This window comes from Theropithecus gelada, chromosome 1 (genome assembly GCF_003255815.1).
Source record: "Theropithecus gelada isolate Dixy chromosome 1, Tgel_1.0, whole genome shotgun sequence".
NCBI classification, from domain to species: domain Eukaryota; kingdom Metazoa; phylum Chordata; class Mammalia; order Primates; family Cercopithecidae; genus Theropithecus; species Theropithecus gelada.
This window is the reverse complement of record NC_037668.1, coordinates 154,150,196-154,164,805: the sequence shown is the minus strand read 5'-3', so window position 1 is coordinate 154,164,805 and position 14,610 is coordinate 154,150,196. Positions and strand designations below refer to the sequence as shown.

At 51.3% G+C, this 14,610-nt stretch overlaps 1 protein-coding gene across 1 annotated transcript in view; it reads right to left on the bottom strand.

Annotated features, from left to right (window-relative positions):
* Positions 1-10,986, bottom strand: part of RD3 (retinal degeneration 3, GUCY2D regulator) — a 22,405-nt gene extending 11,419 nt beyond the window's left edge. Inside the window, exon 1 of the mRNA XM_025356346.1 lies at positions 10,860-10,986. The gene's annotated coding sequence lies outside the window, so the exon portion shown is untranslated. The remainder of the gene's footprint in view (positions 1-10,859) is intronic.
* Between the last annotated feature and the right edge of the window lie 3,624 nt (positions 10,987-14,610).

The window sequence follows — 14,610 nt, the reverse complement described above, 5'->3', positions numbered from 1 at the left end:
CCCAGGCTGGAGTGCAGTGGCCGGATCTCAGCTCACTGCAAGCTCCGCCTCCCGGGTTCACGCCATTCTCCTGCCTCAGCCTCCCGAGTAGCTGGGACTACAGGCGCCCGCCACCTCGCCCGGCTAGTTTTTTGTATTTTTTAGTAGAGACGGGGTTTCACTGTGTTAGCCAGGATGGTCTCGATCTGACCTCGTGATCCGCCCGTCTCGGCCTCCCAAAGTGCTGGGATTACAGGCTTGAGCCACCGCGCCCGGCCAATCCCGTCATTTTAAGCTGAGGAGGATGAATGTCGCCTCAGGACCCTGTGATTGTATCAACTGCACAAATTGTTTGTAGAGCATATGTGTTTGAACAATATGAAATCTGGACATCTTAAAAAAAGAACAGGATAACAGCGATGTTCAGGAAACAAGAGAGGTAGCTTTGGACTGGCCACAGGTGAGCCAAACGGAACAGAGCTATATTTCTCCTCTTTCATAAGCAAATAGGAGAAATATCGCTGAATTCTTTTTCTCAGCAAGAAACATCCCTGAGAAAGAGAATGCGCCCTGAGGGCAGGCCTATAGACGGCCCCTTTTAAGGCATCCCATCTTTTATGGTCGAAGCCGAAGGGATGAAATAAGCCCCGGTCTCCTGTAGCGCTCCCAGGCTTATTAGGACGAGGAAAATTCTTGCCTAATAAATTGTGGTCAGACAGGTTACCTGCTCTCAAACCCTGTTTCCTGATAAGATGTTATCAATGACAATGCGTGCCCGGAACTTCATTAGCAATTTTAATTTCACCTCATCCGGTGGTCCTGTGATCTCGCCCTGCCTCCATTTGCTTTGTGATATTTTATTACCTTGTGAAGTATGTGATCTCTGTGACCCACACTCTATTCGTGCACTCCCTCCCCTTTTGAAAATCGCTGATAAGGCCGGGCGCGGTGGCTCAAGCCTGTAATCCCAGCACTTTGGGAGGCCGAGACGGGCGGATCACGAGGTCAGGAGATCGAGACCATCCTGGCTAACACGGTGAAACCCCGTCTCTACTAAAAAATACAAAAAAAAACTAGCCGGGCGAGGTGGCGGGCGCCTGTAGTCCCAGCTACTCGGGAGGCTGAGGCAGGAGAATGGCGGGAACCCGGGAGGCGGAGCTTGCAGTGAGCTGAGATCGGGCCACAGCACTCCAGCCTGGGCGACAGAGCGAGACTCCGTCTCAAAAAAAAAAAAAAAGAAAAAAAAGAAAATCGCTGATAAAAATTTGCTGGTTTTGCCGCTCAAGGAACATCACTGATCCTGCCGACATGTGATGTCTCCCCCCAACACCCAGCTTTAAATTTCTCTCTCTTGTGCTCTTTCCCTTTATTTCTCAACCCAGCCGAGACACTTAGGAAATAGAAAAGAACCCACATTAAACATCGGGAGCAGGTTCTCCCGATAGCCACCCTCCCACCACCCTGCACCCCAGTGCTTAATCCAGAGAAATGAATTGTTAAGGTAAATAATCAGACCAAAGGAGAATATTATGATGGGGTAGCAGCAGCCTTCTGGAAGGCCACACCTAAATCCCTACTTAAGATGGAGATTTGAATGACCAACTCCTTTAGCAACCAACAGAATTAAGAAATCTGAAAACAGGCCAGGCGATGCCTGATGCCTGTAATCCCAGCACTTTGGGAGGCAGAGGAGGGTGGATAACTTGAAGCCAGGAGTTCAAGAACATCCTGGCCAATACGGTGAAACCCTGTCTCTACTAAAAATACAAAAATTATCTGGGCATGGTGGCACACGCCTGTAGTCCCAGCTACTCAGGAGGCTGAGGCAGGAGAATCGTTTGAACTGAGGCGGAGGTTTCGGTGAGCCGAGATGGCGCCACTGCATTCCAGCCTAGGTGACAGAGCGAGACTCCAACTCAAAAAAAAAAAAAAAACAAAAACCAGAAATCTGAAAACTTTCATTCTCCACTCAACCTAAGCCTATCACCAATGGAGGCTTCAGATTACACAGCTGACCCCTTCCTGGGAGGGTGGGACGAAAGGACCATTAGACCCTACTCCTGGGGTCAGTAGTAGCTAGGACGTTTACTTCTTAGCTCTTACCTGCTGTATGTGCCCAGAATAAAGAGATTAGGCAGTACTGTGTGTACTGGGGGTTCTGGGGAGTGCGAGTGCAGGAGTGGAGGTGTTATGGCCAGAGAGCCAGGAGCATCAGGAGCCTCGCCTAAGGCTAAAGGATTCCATCAGTTCAGGCACAAAGACTGCAAATGTAACTGAATGTATCACTTTCCCTGGAGGGTTTGTGTTTTTCAAAGTATATGGGTTAGGTTGATGCTTAGCACCAAAAGAGTGAATGGTGTAGCTGCTGAAGAGTACTACAAGCATGCGGAGTCACTCATTCCTGCAACGGCTACTGAATGTGCTAGGCTATTGCACAGCTCCATGCCTTTGTCATATTCCTCCCTCTGCCTGAAATGCCTGCCCATTCTCGTGGAGACCAGGTCTAGGGTCAGCACCCTCAGAAGGTTTTCTTGACCTTCCCACCTCCCGGGTAGATGTGGCCACTCTCTACCTTGTCCCCTAATGCACTCTGCACAGGTGTTTTTCAGAGCTCAGGAGCACTTTACAGAACATGACTGCCTACCTCCGCTGACCCCGGGTGTGGTATGTGGGGGGGCCTGTGCCTTATTCCCCTTTCCATCCCTGGCGCTGGACACATAGTCAGTAGGCACTTAATAAATAGCAAACAAATGAATGAATGAGTGCCAGAACAAAGGAACGAATAAATGATGGAGAAGCTATAACAGCTGAATCAAGGAACAAGCCCCACAGACCTGACCTGAACTGACCCTGAACAAGAAGGCATTTTTCAAAGCTTCTTAGGGAGCTTTTTTTCTTCTTAATCTGAGTTTGAGTTTGAGCGGAAAGAAGATTGCAAGAGAGTGGCTTGGCAATAGAGGGTTCTCCTGTGGCCGGGAGAAATGTGAGTGAAGAAATGGGAGACACTGAAGATAACTTTTGCCTCCAGGGCAAATAGACCTCAGAATATCCATGCCATGGCCACATAAGCTAACAAACTATTAAATAAAGCGTGTTCCATTTCCTTCCTTGTCAACCATACCTTCCTAACAATGTGGAGGGTGAGATTCAGACAGCATTCTTGGACTCCTCAGAGTTCTTTTCTGGCACATGGAGGTGAGTTGGGATAGCTCCCGGCCCTCAGCCAGCCTCCCTCTCTTCCCCCCTCCGTTTCATCCCACATGGTAAGGGGCCTTGCAAACACGTGTGGGGACACCCCAGCTTTCACCTCCAAGACCCAGCCACACCCCCGCAACCAGCCACCTCTTTGCCACCCTCTGACTTAAGGTTTCTCACTGGCAGTGCCATCTGCCCTGCTCAGTGGCCCCTTCTGTGGGGAAGTAGGTGGGCGACTGTCTGGCAGGGAATTCTGATTTCGATCTCTAAGCCTGATCTCGAAGGGAAGTGCCCACAGGGTGGCATGTCTACTGGACCCCCAGACGCCTCACCTCGAGGCAGAGTAAGGCCAGAAGCAAGCCCAAGTACATTCTGGGGTGCAGCCTGTATGGGGTCCTGCTTTGCTGGGCTTAAGTCTCCTGACCTGAGCTGGCCGCTAGAAAAGGTGCTTTGTCACCCACCTCTCCCAACTCCAGATGGCAGGGGCTGAGTGGGGTGATCCCACCTGAGTCCTGAATTTTGTGGGCTCTGAGCCTCTTTGGCCAAGGTGAAGGGTCTCACAGGGGAGGAGGGTGTTCTGAGTCACCTCCTTCCCGTCCCCTCATTCCCCGCAACTCTGGCCAGGACTGGAAGCTTTGGCAGAGACAAGATTTCTGCTGGTGCTATTTCTGTCCCTGGTGCCAGCTGCTCCCCCAGAAGGCTCTTCAGTGGGTCCGATTAAGTTCTTAAGGGCAAAGGAGGGAGGGAGAGAGAGGGAGGAAGAACAGAGACAGAGAGGCAGGTGGGCAGGCTAGACAGACTCCAGAGGGTGCTGCCTTATCCCAGGGTATGCCCAGAACCTGAACCTTGGCTGAGACTGGGAAGGACGTGGTGCCTGGGGGAGGTCTGTTAAACAACAGCAAGAGCAACCTTCGCTAAGTATATGGCACAATTTGCTACACCTCCTGGCTCCAGATTCACCACTGTGGCAGAGCCAACTCCTCAGTGTAAGCCCCGAGGCCCCCACACTTGGCTCACCACCTGGTGAGTGGCAGTGCCATGGTGTCCTCAGAGTCTTCCTGTGATGAATGGTTCCTACTCAGTCAATGGCACTTATAACCAGCCTCAAACACACTAACACTGATTGAATCCTTGTTTTAAAAAATTAGGATAGGCCAGGCACGATGTCTCACGCCCGTAATCCCAGCACTTTGGGAAGCTTGAGTTCAGGAGTTCGAGACCAGCCTGGGCAACATGGTGAAACTCCATCTCTACCAAAAATATAAAAAATTAGCCAGGTGACGTGGCACGCGCCTGTAGTCCCAACTACTCAGGAGGCTGAGGTGGGAGGATAACTTGAGCCTGGGAGGTAGTGGTTGCAGTGAGTTGAGATCGCGCCACTGTACTTCAGCCTGAGTGACAGAGTGAGACCCCCATCTCAAAAAAAAAAAAAAAAAAAAAAGAAGGAGACACCCTTTATCAAGTTAGGAAAGATCCCCTTCTTTATATTTAAAAGAAATGCTGGGTGTGGTGGCTCACACCTATAATCCCAGCACTTTGGGAGGCCAAGGTGGGTGGATCACCTCAGGTCAGGAGTTTGAGACCAGCCTGGGCAACACAGTGAAACCCCATCTCTACTAAAAATATAAAAATTAGCCGGGGGTGGTGGTGGGCACCTGTAATCCCAGCTACTCAGGAGGCTGAGGAGGAAGAATTGCTTGAACCTGGGAGGCAGAGGTTGCAGTGAGCCAAGATCGCACCACTGCATTCCAGCCTGCGTGACAGAGAGCGACTCCGACTCAAACAAAAAAAAATTAGGATAGCTGAGGAAATTTGAATATGAGCTGGATATTAGAAAACGATCCATGGGGCCAGGCAAGGTGGCTCATGCCTGTAATCCCAGCACTTTAGGGGGCCAAGGCGGGTGGATCACCAGTGGTCAGGAGTTCCAGACCAGCCTGGCCAACATGGTGAAACCCCGTCTCTACTAATAATACAAAAATCAGCCAGGCGTGATGGTGCACGCCTGTAATCCTGGCTACTTGGGAGGCTGAAGCAGAAGAATGGCTTGAACCCAGGAGGCCAAGGTTGCCGTGAGCCCAGAGTGCAGCATTGCACTCCAGCCTGGGTGACAAGAGCGAAACTCTGTCTCCAAAAAAAGAAAAAAAAAACCAAAAAAAACGATCTGTGGAATACTGGCCAATAGCTCAATCTTAGGAGGTGTTGAAGGGTTTACGAGTGTCTACAATATCTTAGATTCAAATAGTTCAGAAAACGTTACATAAATATGTATACACACACCCCATAAACAGGGTGTTGGGGCTCAGAAACTAATATCCCAAGATATGGCATTGCATATGCTGAGCTGAAGAAGCCTCCTGGTCTCTCTGGCCCTCCCCATGGCCACTGTCTCTTCCAAAGCCCTTTGTCTGCCTAAGATCCAGATCCACCAAAGGGAACAATGTTTTTTTTCTTCCCTTAAGACTGAGAACAAGGGCCGGGCGCGGTGGCTCAAGCCTGTAATCCCAGCACTTTGGGAGGCCGAGACGGGCGAATCACGAGGTCAGGAGATCGAGACCATCCTGGCTAACACGGTGAAACCCCGTCTCTACTAAAAAATACAAAAACTAGCCGGGCGAAGTGGCGGGCGCCTGTGGTCCCAGCTACTCGGGAGGCTGAGGCAGGAGAATGGCGTGAACCCGGGAGGCGGAGCTTGCAGTGAGCTGAGATCCGGCCACCGCACTCCAGCCTGGGCGACAGAGCCAGACTCAGTCTCAAAAAAAAAAAAAAAAAAAAAAAGACTGAGAACGAGCCCCCACCTGAACAGACCTTCTCACAGAATAATGTACAAGTTCATTTTTGATCCCTGCCCCATTCATTCTCCCTAGTAATCCTCTCACCAGAACTGCTCTTCTCCCCCTCCCATAACTCGCTTTGCCAGGGTGGTAGGTATATACGCTTCCGAACCCCAGTGTGGGGTGAGCAGTGCCTCTGTGATTCTCCCCATGTATGCATTCGTGATAAATGTGTACGCCTTTTCTCCAATTAATCAGCCTTTCTTGAGGTGATTTTTAAGTGAACCTTCATAGGGCCAAGCCCTTGGCCCCTACAAGGGCAAATATGGCAAAATATTAGCAATTGTTGTATCTGGGGAATATTGATGGATATTTATTGCATATTTCTGCATGTTTATGCATATTCACAGTTTAAAAGTTGGAAAAACTCTACCTCAAAATTCACTTGTTCAGGAAGCCTTCCTGATTCACTCTACCTGACGGCCTGCGTTGTTCCTAGGGACTCCTGCTTGCAGTTCCTATTCTGCTCATTTCTGCTGCTGTGCCTTTCTCCACCCACCAGCCTGGGCATTGAGGCCTTGCACAGTGGTGTGTGCGGGGAGGGCCTAAGGGCCTGGAGACTGAAGCGCAGGGCTGAGTTCTCATCTGGTCACTCGCTCAGCAAACACAGGGGGAGTGTGTGACCTGCCTGTCGCTGTGCTAGGTGCTGGGACTCCCTCAAGGAGTGTACACTCAAGAGAGGGAGGAAAACAAGCAGACAGGCAATTGCGATGCCGCGAAAGGCACAGCTCTCCTGAATGGAAGGGGACTTCTAGGCCTCAGCTGTATAATTAGCGCAGGGTGTGCCCAGGAAGTACCCGCCCACTATTCTCTGCATAATCGCTACAGCTCATTAACCAGTGAGGCCTTGGTTTCTGCATTTATAATATGGTGTTCAGACGCCAGCTCAGCCCACTCCACAGGGTTCCTCTGAGACTCGGGTGGGAGACAATATATGAAAACATTTGGTAAACTCTAAAAATCCTATGCAGTGATCAGGGGTTGTAATTCTTATGACACAATCAGGTGGCTAAAAAGTTCACCTGGAGGCCACGTGCGGTGCCTCACGACTGTAATTCCAGCACTTTGGGAGGCTGAGGCAGGCAGATCACTTGAGGCCAGGAATTTGAGACCAGCCTGGCCAATATGGTGAAACCCCATCTCTACTAAAAATACAAAAATCAGCCAGGTGTGGCAGCGGGCGCCTGTAATCCAGCTACTCAGGAGGCTGAGGCATGAGAATTGCTTGAACCCAGGAGGTGGAGGCTGCAGTGAGCCAAGATGGTGCCACTGCACTCCAGCCTAGGCGACAAAACAAGACTCTGTCAAAAAAAAAAAAAAAAAAAAAAAAACCACCTGTAAAGAGGTCTTGAAGGCTCTGTAGAGAGCAGACAGATGACCAAATCCAATGACGACACAAAACTAGAAGAAAAGAAATGAAAGCCAGCTAGGAGCATGGGCTGGACCCTGCTTGTTAAGACCCCTATCCACCTTGGGGTCCTTGGTAAGAATCTTTGGGCTGCGTTTCCCTCCTTTGTCTGGGAGCCAGCATGGGGACAGAGTTGCTGCTGTTCATTGACACATACAGGCCTTCTGTTCCCTCTCCCCATATTCCTGGGGCCTGGGGTCCAGTACCCTCCCCACTCTCACCCCCACTCACCACCTCCACTGCTTTTGTTTTTTTTGTTTTTCTTTTTTTTTTTTTTTTGAGACGGAGTCTCGCTCTGTCACCCAGGCTGGAGTGCAGTGGCCAGATCTCAGCTCACTGCAAGCTCCGCCTACCGGGTTCACACCATTCTCCTGCCTCAGCCTCCCGAGTAGATGGGACTACAGGCGCCCGCCACCTCACCCGGCTAGTTTTTTGTATTTTTTAGTAGAGACGGGGTTTCACCGTGTCAGCCAGGATGGTCTCGATCTCCTGACCTCGTGATCCGCCCGTCTCGGCCTCCCAAAGTGCTGGGATTACAGGCTTGAGCCACCGCGCCCGGCCCTCCACTGCTTTTGACCTCAGATGCATGCTGGGCGGCCTGGCTGCACCCCCACTCCGCCTCTGCTTGATCACCAGCTCAGGTGGAGCAGGCTGGGCTTGGGGAGACAGCGCAGCCTTCAGCAGAGAAAACCTGAATTCAGTTCCTACGCCCTTCCCCTCCCGCGTAGCTACCTGTGTCCAAGTCACCTTCATGGCCCCAAGCCTCAGTTTCCCCAATCTATAAGGGAATAATAAAGGTACCTACTTCAAGTTACTGTGAAAATCAAATGAGGTCATGTCTGTGTAAATGTTTTATTTTTATAAACTAACAATGAGCTGGTTCACCTAGATCAGTGGCTACCATTGTCGCTTAGTACAGATTCTTACCCTGGGGTCCTAGGGAAAATTCAGAGATTTATGAACTTGGGTGGGGAAAAAAGTCATCTTTATTTTCGCTAACCTTTGACTGAAATGTGGTATTTCCTTTAGTTATGAATGAGGGCCATGGACCACAGTAGTATCAGTAGCCCCGTGGCTTTATCTCCAGCAGAAATCACAAATTTTTCACAAAACGCTTTAAAGTTGTTATTCTTGAATTATCAAGTATGCTCATCGCTGCTATGAAATTGTGGCATTTATTAGACTTGCTACTAGGTTTTATAATCTCACATGTTGATGGGGAAGCACACAGATTACTGTATCACAGATCGTTTTTTCTTTCTTTTTGATGGCTGCGTTTCAGTAGAGCTCATTTCCTTTGTAACCCAGTGAATTTACTTTTATGCATGTAGAAGCATTTTTCTGAGAATGTGTCCACAGGCTTCACAGACTCCCAAAGTGGGCACAAAAAGTAAAGGATCTCCTGGCTTGGTGCAAGCTTGACCTCAACTTTGTTCCTGGCCTTCCCCATCCCTGGCTTCTGGTCACCATGCTGGGAGAACTGAGCCTCCCTGTTTCAAGAGAAGGCCCAGGTGGTGCGGCCTCCGGTTTACAGAGCAGAGCAGATGATAGGGAAGCCCTCGCATGTTCTGTCTCTGCCTTCTGCGTCACTCACCCACGCCCGTTATCTTCCATTCTCTGATCTTCTCTTTCCTCTTTCCTTTCCCCTTCATTACCTCTTCCACCCCCACACTCTCAGAGCCTTCCTTTCAGCCTATTTTTGAACGTCCCTGAGAATAGCGTCTTTTCTGTGGCTCCCTGGGAGGAGCCACTACCAGCTGTGGCTCGTTAGCTGTGCTGGAAGAACTCTCCCGTTGTGCCTCAAGGGCAAGAGGAGTCTCTGGTTCCAGTTGGCACTCGGAGGGGGACCAGGGATGTCTCAATGGTGGGAACAATGGGGAGTGTGACCTTGGAGCTGGAAGTAGGGCTCTGACCCCCTGCAGGAGGGATCAAAGTGCCCTCACTTCTAGTGAGAACTGAGGCCCTGCGCTGGCCCCAGTCAGTGAGGGCGTGCAGACCTTGCCCAGGAAGGCTAATTTCTCAATACAAAGGGAGCCATGGCCAGGGGACCTGGCCCCGGTCCTCCGCCTCGGAAGCTGAACTGGGCATCTGCAGGCCAGGGCGAGGGGCTGCCCTGTGTGACCCACCAGGCCCGGGCATGGAGCAGCACCTGAGTCAGGCTGTCCCAGAGCACCGGCTGTTTCACTGCACGGGTAGCCTGGCTCTGCTGACGCCAGACCCTCAGTCTGGGCAGAGACTTCTCAGTGGAGGCAGAGAGTAGGTGCTTCTCTGGCGAATCTTCCTCCCAGCCCTGTGTTTGATAAAGCCCAAGTCCAACTTTACAGATTGCAAATTGACCTTATTTCTCTTTGGCATCATAGAAAAATAACCTGTAATCCACTAAGCCAGGTATGAGCGGGCCTGACCTGTGGATCCTCTGCCCACCTGACAGACATCTGCTTGTTTGTCAGGAACCCCTCAAGATACAACTCCTCCCAGCAGCCAGCCCTTCACTGCCGCCCACCCATGCAGCACTGATCCCAGTCACCAGGGCCTGGCGCAAGGGCCCATCACCACAGCATCTAGCAAACACGTTTCTCATGTTTTTGGTTGTATTTATCTCTCCCCAACCTAGCTATGAACTCTGCAAGGGCGAGAGGTATGTGGGTTGAATCTGCTGCACATGGTAGCACTTGATAAGCGGTTCCTGAATGAATGAGTGAATGGCAGCCAGTCCTCCCCATTCTGAGGCAGAGGTGCAGCCAGGAGAGGGCATGTACACAGGTCTGACTGACCACAGTGGGAGAGGACTGACCCTCCTCCCTCAGTTGCAGCTGGACTTTCCTTCTAGGCCTGATCTTCTCCCTGGTGCCCCACCCTGCACCAATCTGCCTGGGCCCGCTCTCCTGGGCATGTTATTGGGGATGCACAGACTGTTCCATGGTCAAGGGGACTGAGACACATCCATCACCCTCGTGCCCTGGGTGCTGCTGCATCCCTAGAGCCTGACTCTGTGCCCTGGACTTGGTAGGTGCTTGAATCACAGTTTGCAAACTGATGCAAGAGCCTCTGATTTGGGTTTCACTTTCCTTCCCCCTGCCTGCGTCCATTCTATAAAGGCAGAAGGGAACCTGCTGGAGCTGGGTCCTCCCCGAGAGGCTTGCAGTTCCAGAACAGGCGGAAGTGATGGCTTCCACAGGTTTACAAAACAAGGAGCAGGTTATAGCCCCGAGGATGCTGTAGGAACCTCATCGGTTCCAACTCCTGTGGAACTGATGAGGACTAAAGGGGCCTCACTGTGGCCATCTGGGTCCTGGAGGTGGGCAGCTTTCTAGGCTCCCCAGCCTGCCACACCCCCTGAGGCCACCCAACCCAGCTCCAAACCTCGGCCCTAACTTCCAAAGGTGCAGCTGTGCCAGGGTGCGGGTGGGGAAGACTGTCTCCTGGGGAGACCTCCGTCTTACCTCTGAGGTCAGCCTCTGCTCAGGTGCAGCGTTGCAGCAGGGGGCCTGCGTTCTGCTTCCCAGTCTAGGAGAATAGAGTGTCTGGATATTTTCAGGAGAAAAAAGAAAGTTGAGCAGCCACAGCAGGGCTTCTCTGCTGCTGCCGACTGGACTCAGGATTTTGCTTCTCTTTGGGTCTCTGAGAAGTTTTACCAAGAGAAGAGGCAGGAGGAGAGATTCAGCCTGGGCTGTTGTTTGCGGGTGTGTGTGTGTGTGTGTGTGTGTGTGTGTGTGTGTCCCGCGAGGCTGGAGCCACAGCTTCCCTGATGAACCATGGAGGCGGGCCAGCTCCTGAGCTGTGGTTGCCCTGGAGACCCACCTAAGCCTCTTTGCCTGGAGCAGCATTATCTGTAGAGGGAGTGGCTGATCCGGACACAAAAGCCTGAGGCGACCCAGGCCCAGGCGGTGAGGGAGCACTTGTGTCCAGATGGCATTCTGGCCCCTTCCTCCTCCAGCCAGTGCTCAGTGTGGCACGAACTGGGCAAGACCATGCTCACCCAACCCTCTGCTGAGCCCTGGTGTACCTGCTGCTGGCAGATGTTTCCAGCTGCCTGGTGGGTGGCTCCTGGATGGAGAGCCCCTCTTTCTATCAGCTCCCTCCTACAGGGAGGGGGTGATTCTGGGTGCTGAGGACAGGGACCTGTGAAGATACAGCTCCGCCTTTGCCCCACCACATCCCTCGCCTGTCTTCCTCTCTGCTTATCTAAATTATTTCCTTCCCTCAAGGCAAGCTCAAGAGCAGACAGTTCTGACTTTCCGAAGGAGGGCTGTCCAGGGAGAAGAGAATATGGAACATAAAACATCGATGTTGAGGTATTTGAGATAACATCTGGGGCTAGCCGAAGCATCCTGTTGCTGTTCTGTAGCATCCCACACTCATGTCTGGGCCTCCTTCCTGTCTCTGCTCTCTGGTCACGCTGTCACTTGTAGACTGTTCTGGCTAGGAGCCATGTGTGGGCCAGCTTGCACCTAACAGACATTAGGTGGCACTAAAACAGACGCACGCTGCCCTGTGAGGGGCATGGGAATACTGCAATGGGCATGAAGCTGCATTATAAGAGACCTTAGGTAATCCTGTGCTGGGTGATAGAGTGACTTATGAACACATCTGGTTTTGATTGTGTTGGAAATAAAGCAGAAAGTACAGCCAAGAAGAAGTTAAACAATGGCTGATGAAATGGACTGAGGTTGCCCGCCCGCCTGCCTGCATGATTGCGTCCCTGGGTGATTTATCACTTTGTGCTTGCTCTGTGGCTGCTTCCACTCAGCTGGTTCCATCCGCCTTCCCTCCTCATCCATCGAGCAGGCAAGGGTCTTGAGTCAGGAGCTGGATCATATACTTTTCTTGACCAGTTCACAGCACGACAATCCCAAAGACTGAGTGGGTCATTTGGGGATGGAAGATCCCCACCTTTAGGGGAGCTGAAGCTGACTTCCTCCGACTCACAGCACCCAGGCGGCCTCCACCATAGGGCCAGCTAAGGCCAGAGTCACCCAAAGCATGTAACTGGGAGTCCCCACCTCTGAGCACCCTACCACTATCCTGGCACTTTTCCAAGGGGTGTGGCTTGGAGGTCCAAAGGCAGAAATTCCAGGCATTTCCACACTGTAGGGGAGGGAGCAGGGGGATGACAAGACTTTACCTTCTCTTTAGGAAAGCTGCTGGAGGCAATGAGGAGAAGAGGCCAGGGACCAAGTCACATGCTCATCTGTGCAGCACGTATTTCTAAAGCCCCATTCTACAGGGCACAAAGCTAGGAGCTGGCTGAGCCTGGCTCTTCCCTCTCCACACGTCCCAGCCACGCCTGTGTGTGCTGGATCAGATGAGGAGGAGGTGGAAGTCTGGCAGGCAGGTGGGGAGCAGGGACAGCCTTAGGGCCCAGAGTTGAAGGCTTTTATCTCCAGGTAGTACAACCTTGGGTCTACTACTGACCATTCTGTGTTTGAATAAAAACAATTCATCCCTTTTCTATAGCCATGCTTTTGTATCAATATCTCCCCCTCTAATGCACACACAATGAATGCAAATGAGATCATAGAGGCCAATGTCTTGAGCCATCAGAAAGATTTTGTTGCAGCAGCTGCCAGATGAGCTTCAGGACTCCTGACCCGGGGACTCCAGGGAACAGGCACACAGATGACCCGAGTTATAGGAGTCTCCCTGCCAGATGCAGCCGGCCCCTCTCCTGCATTTTTCAAATGGTACCTGTGATTAGGAGAGAAAGGCACAACCTGCCCCACGACCCTCCCTGACGGCTGCCTTGACATCATAACTCACAGGCCTTGGTGGGTGTGTTGACGGCTTATTTATTCTGATTTGCTCACCTGTGGAGGATTTGTGATTATCCTTGCTGAGTATGAATTTGCTCTGGGGAGAAAAGGTGGCAGTTGTTTTTCTCTTGTTTGGCATGGATGGAAGTTGCTGAAGCATAGATATTCAGCAACCATCAAACGCAGAAACACCGGTGGGGCCCACAACATTGCCTCATAGATGGAATTTGATTAATAAATTGGAAATGTGGAGTTATGAGGCGACTGCATGCAAGGCTGGATTAAAATCCACATGGAGATTAGAGAAGAGCCCTGGCTCTGTGTGTGTGTGTGTGTGTGTGTGTGTGTATGTGTGTGTGTGTATGTGTGTGTATATGTGTGTGTGTGTGTGTGTGTGTATGTGTGTGCACGCGCACGCGCTCCTCCCGTTCTCTCCTCCCTGGAGTCTTTCCAGGATATTTCAAACCATTTCTAACCACTCAGTCGTGCGTTGGGTTTTCCAAGTCCTGCAGAAGGTCTGTGTAGCCCAAATCCCAAATGAAGTTGAATTAAATGGACAGAATATTCATAGGTACAGACCAGACTCGCAGTTACCTAGACCTCTTCTCTCTGGGCATCCCTCTTTCTATTCCTGTGGTCACATTTCCTCTCCAGTGCTGCGGACTGAATGTTGTGTTCTCCCCAAAATTTGATCTCGAATCTCCCAAGGTGATGGTTAGGAGGTGGGACCTTTCGGGAGTGATTAGGTCATACGAGGGGAGCCCTCAGGAATGAGATTACTGTTTGAAATGGTCTCAGAGAGCTTCCCGGCCCTTCCACCATGTGAGGACACTGTGAGAAGATGCCTCCATGAACTAGGAAGTGGGCTCTCAGCAGACAGTGAATCTACTGACACCCTGATCTTGGACTTCCCAGCCTCCAGAGCTGTGAGAAATAAATTTCTGTCATTTATAAGCCACCAGTTTATGGTATTCTGTTATAGCAGCCTGGATGGACTCAGACATCAGGTACAGGAAGCAATGTGTCTGACGGCAGGAAAAACGAGAATGCTCCCTTCCCTGCCAGCTGGAGGCATAATGCATTTCTCATCTACTCATTCATTCATTCACCAAGCATGTATTGGCTATCTACTCTGTCTAGACAGCACCTTGACACTCCATTCCCATAGACTTCACTGACCACAGCTTCTTTTCAGTTCTGCCCTGTGGTCTGATGGACTAATGTGAGGGTCTGTGGCAGAAACGGCTAGCTGTCCACCAAGAGTCACATTTCTCCTCCAGAGTACGTGAGCATGTAGTAGACATGTTCCTGGGAAGCAGCTGTCCAGCCGGGGGCTTCATTCCCCATCCCCTCTCCCATCTAGGTGGGGCCGTGTGATGATAGGGTGTAGATGGAAGGGACGTGGGTCACTTCAAGTGCGGCAGGTGGACACCCCCGTGCA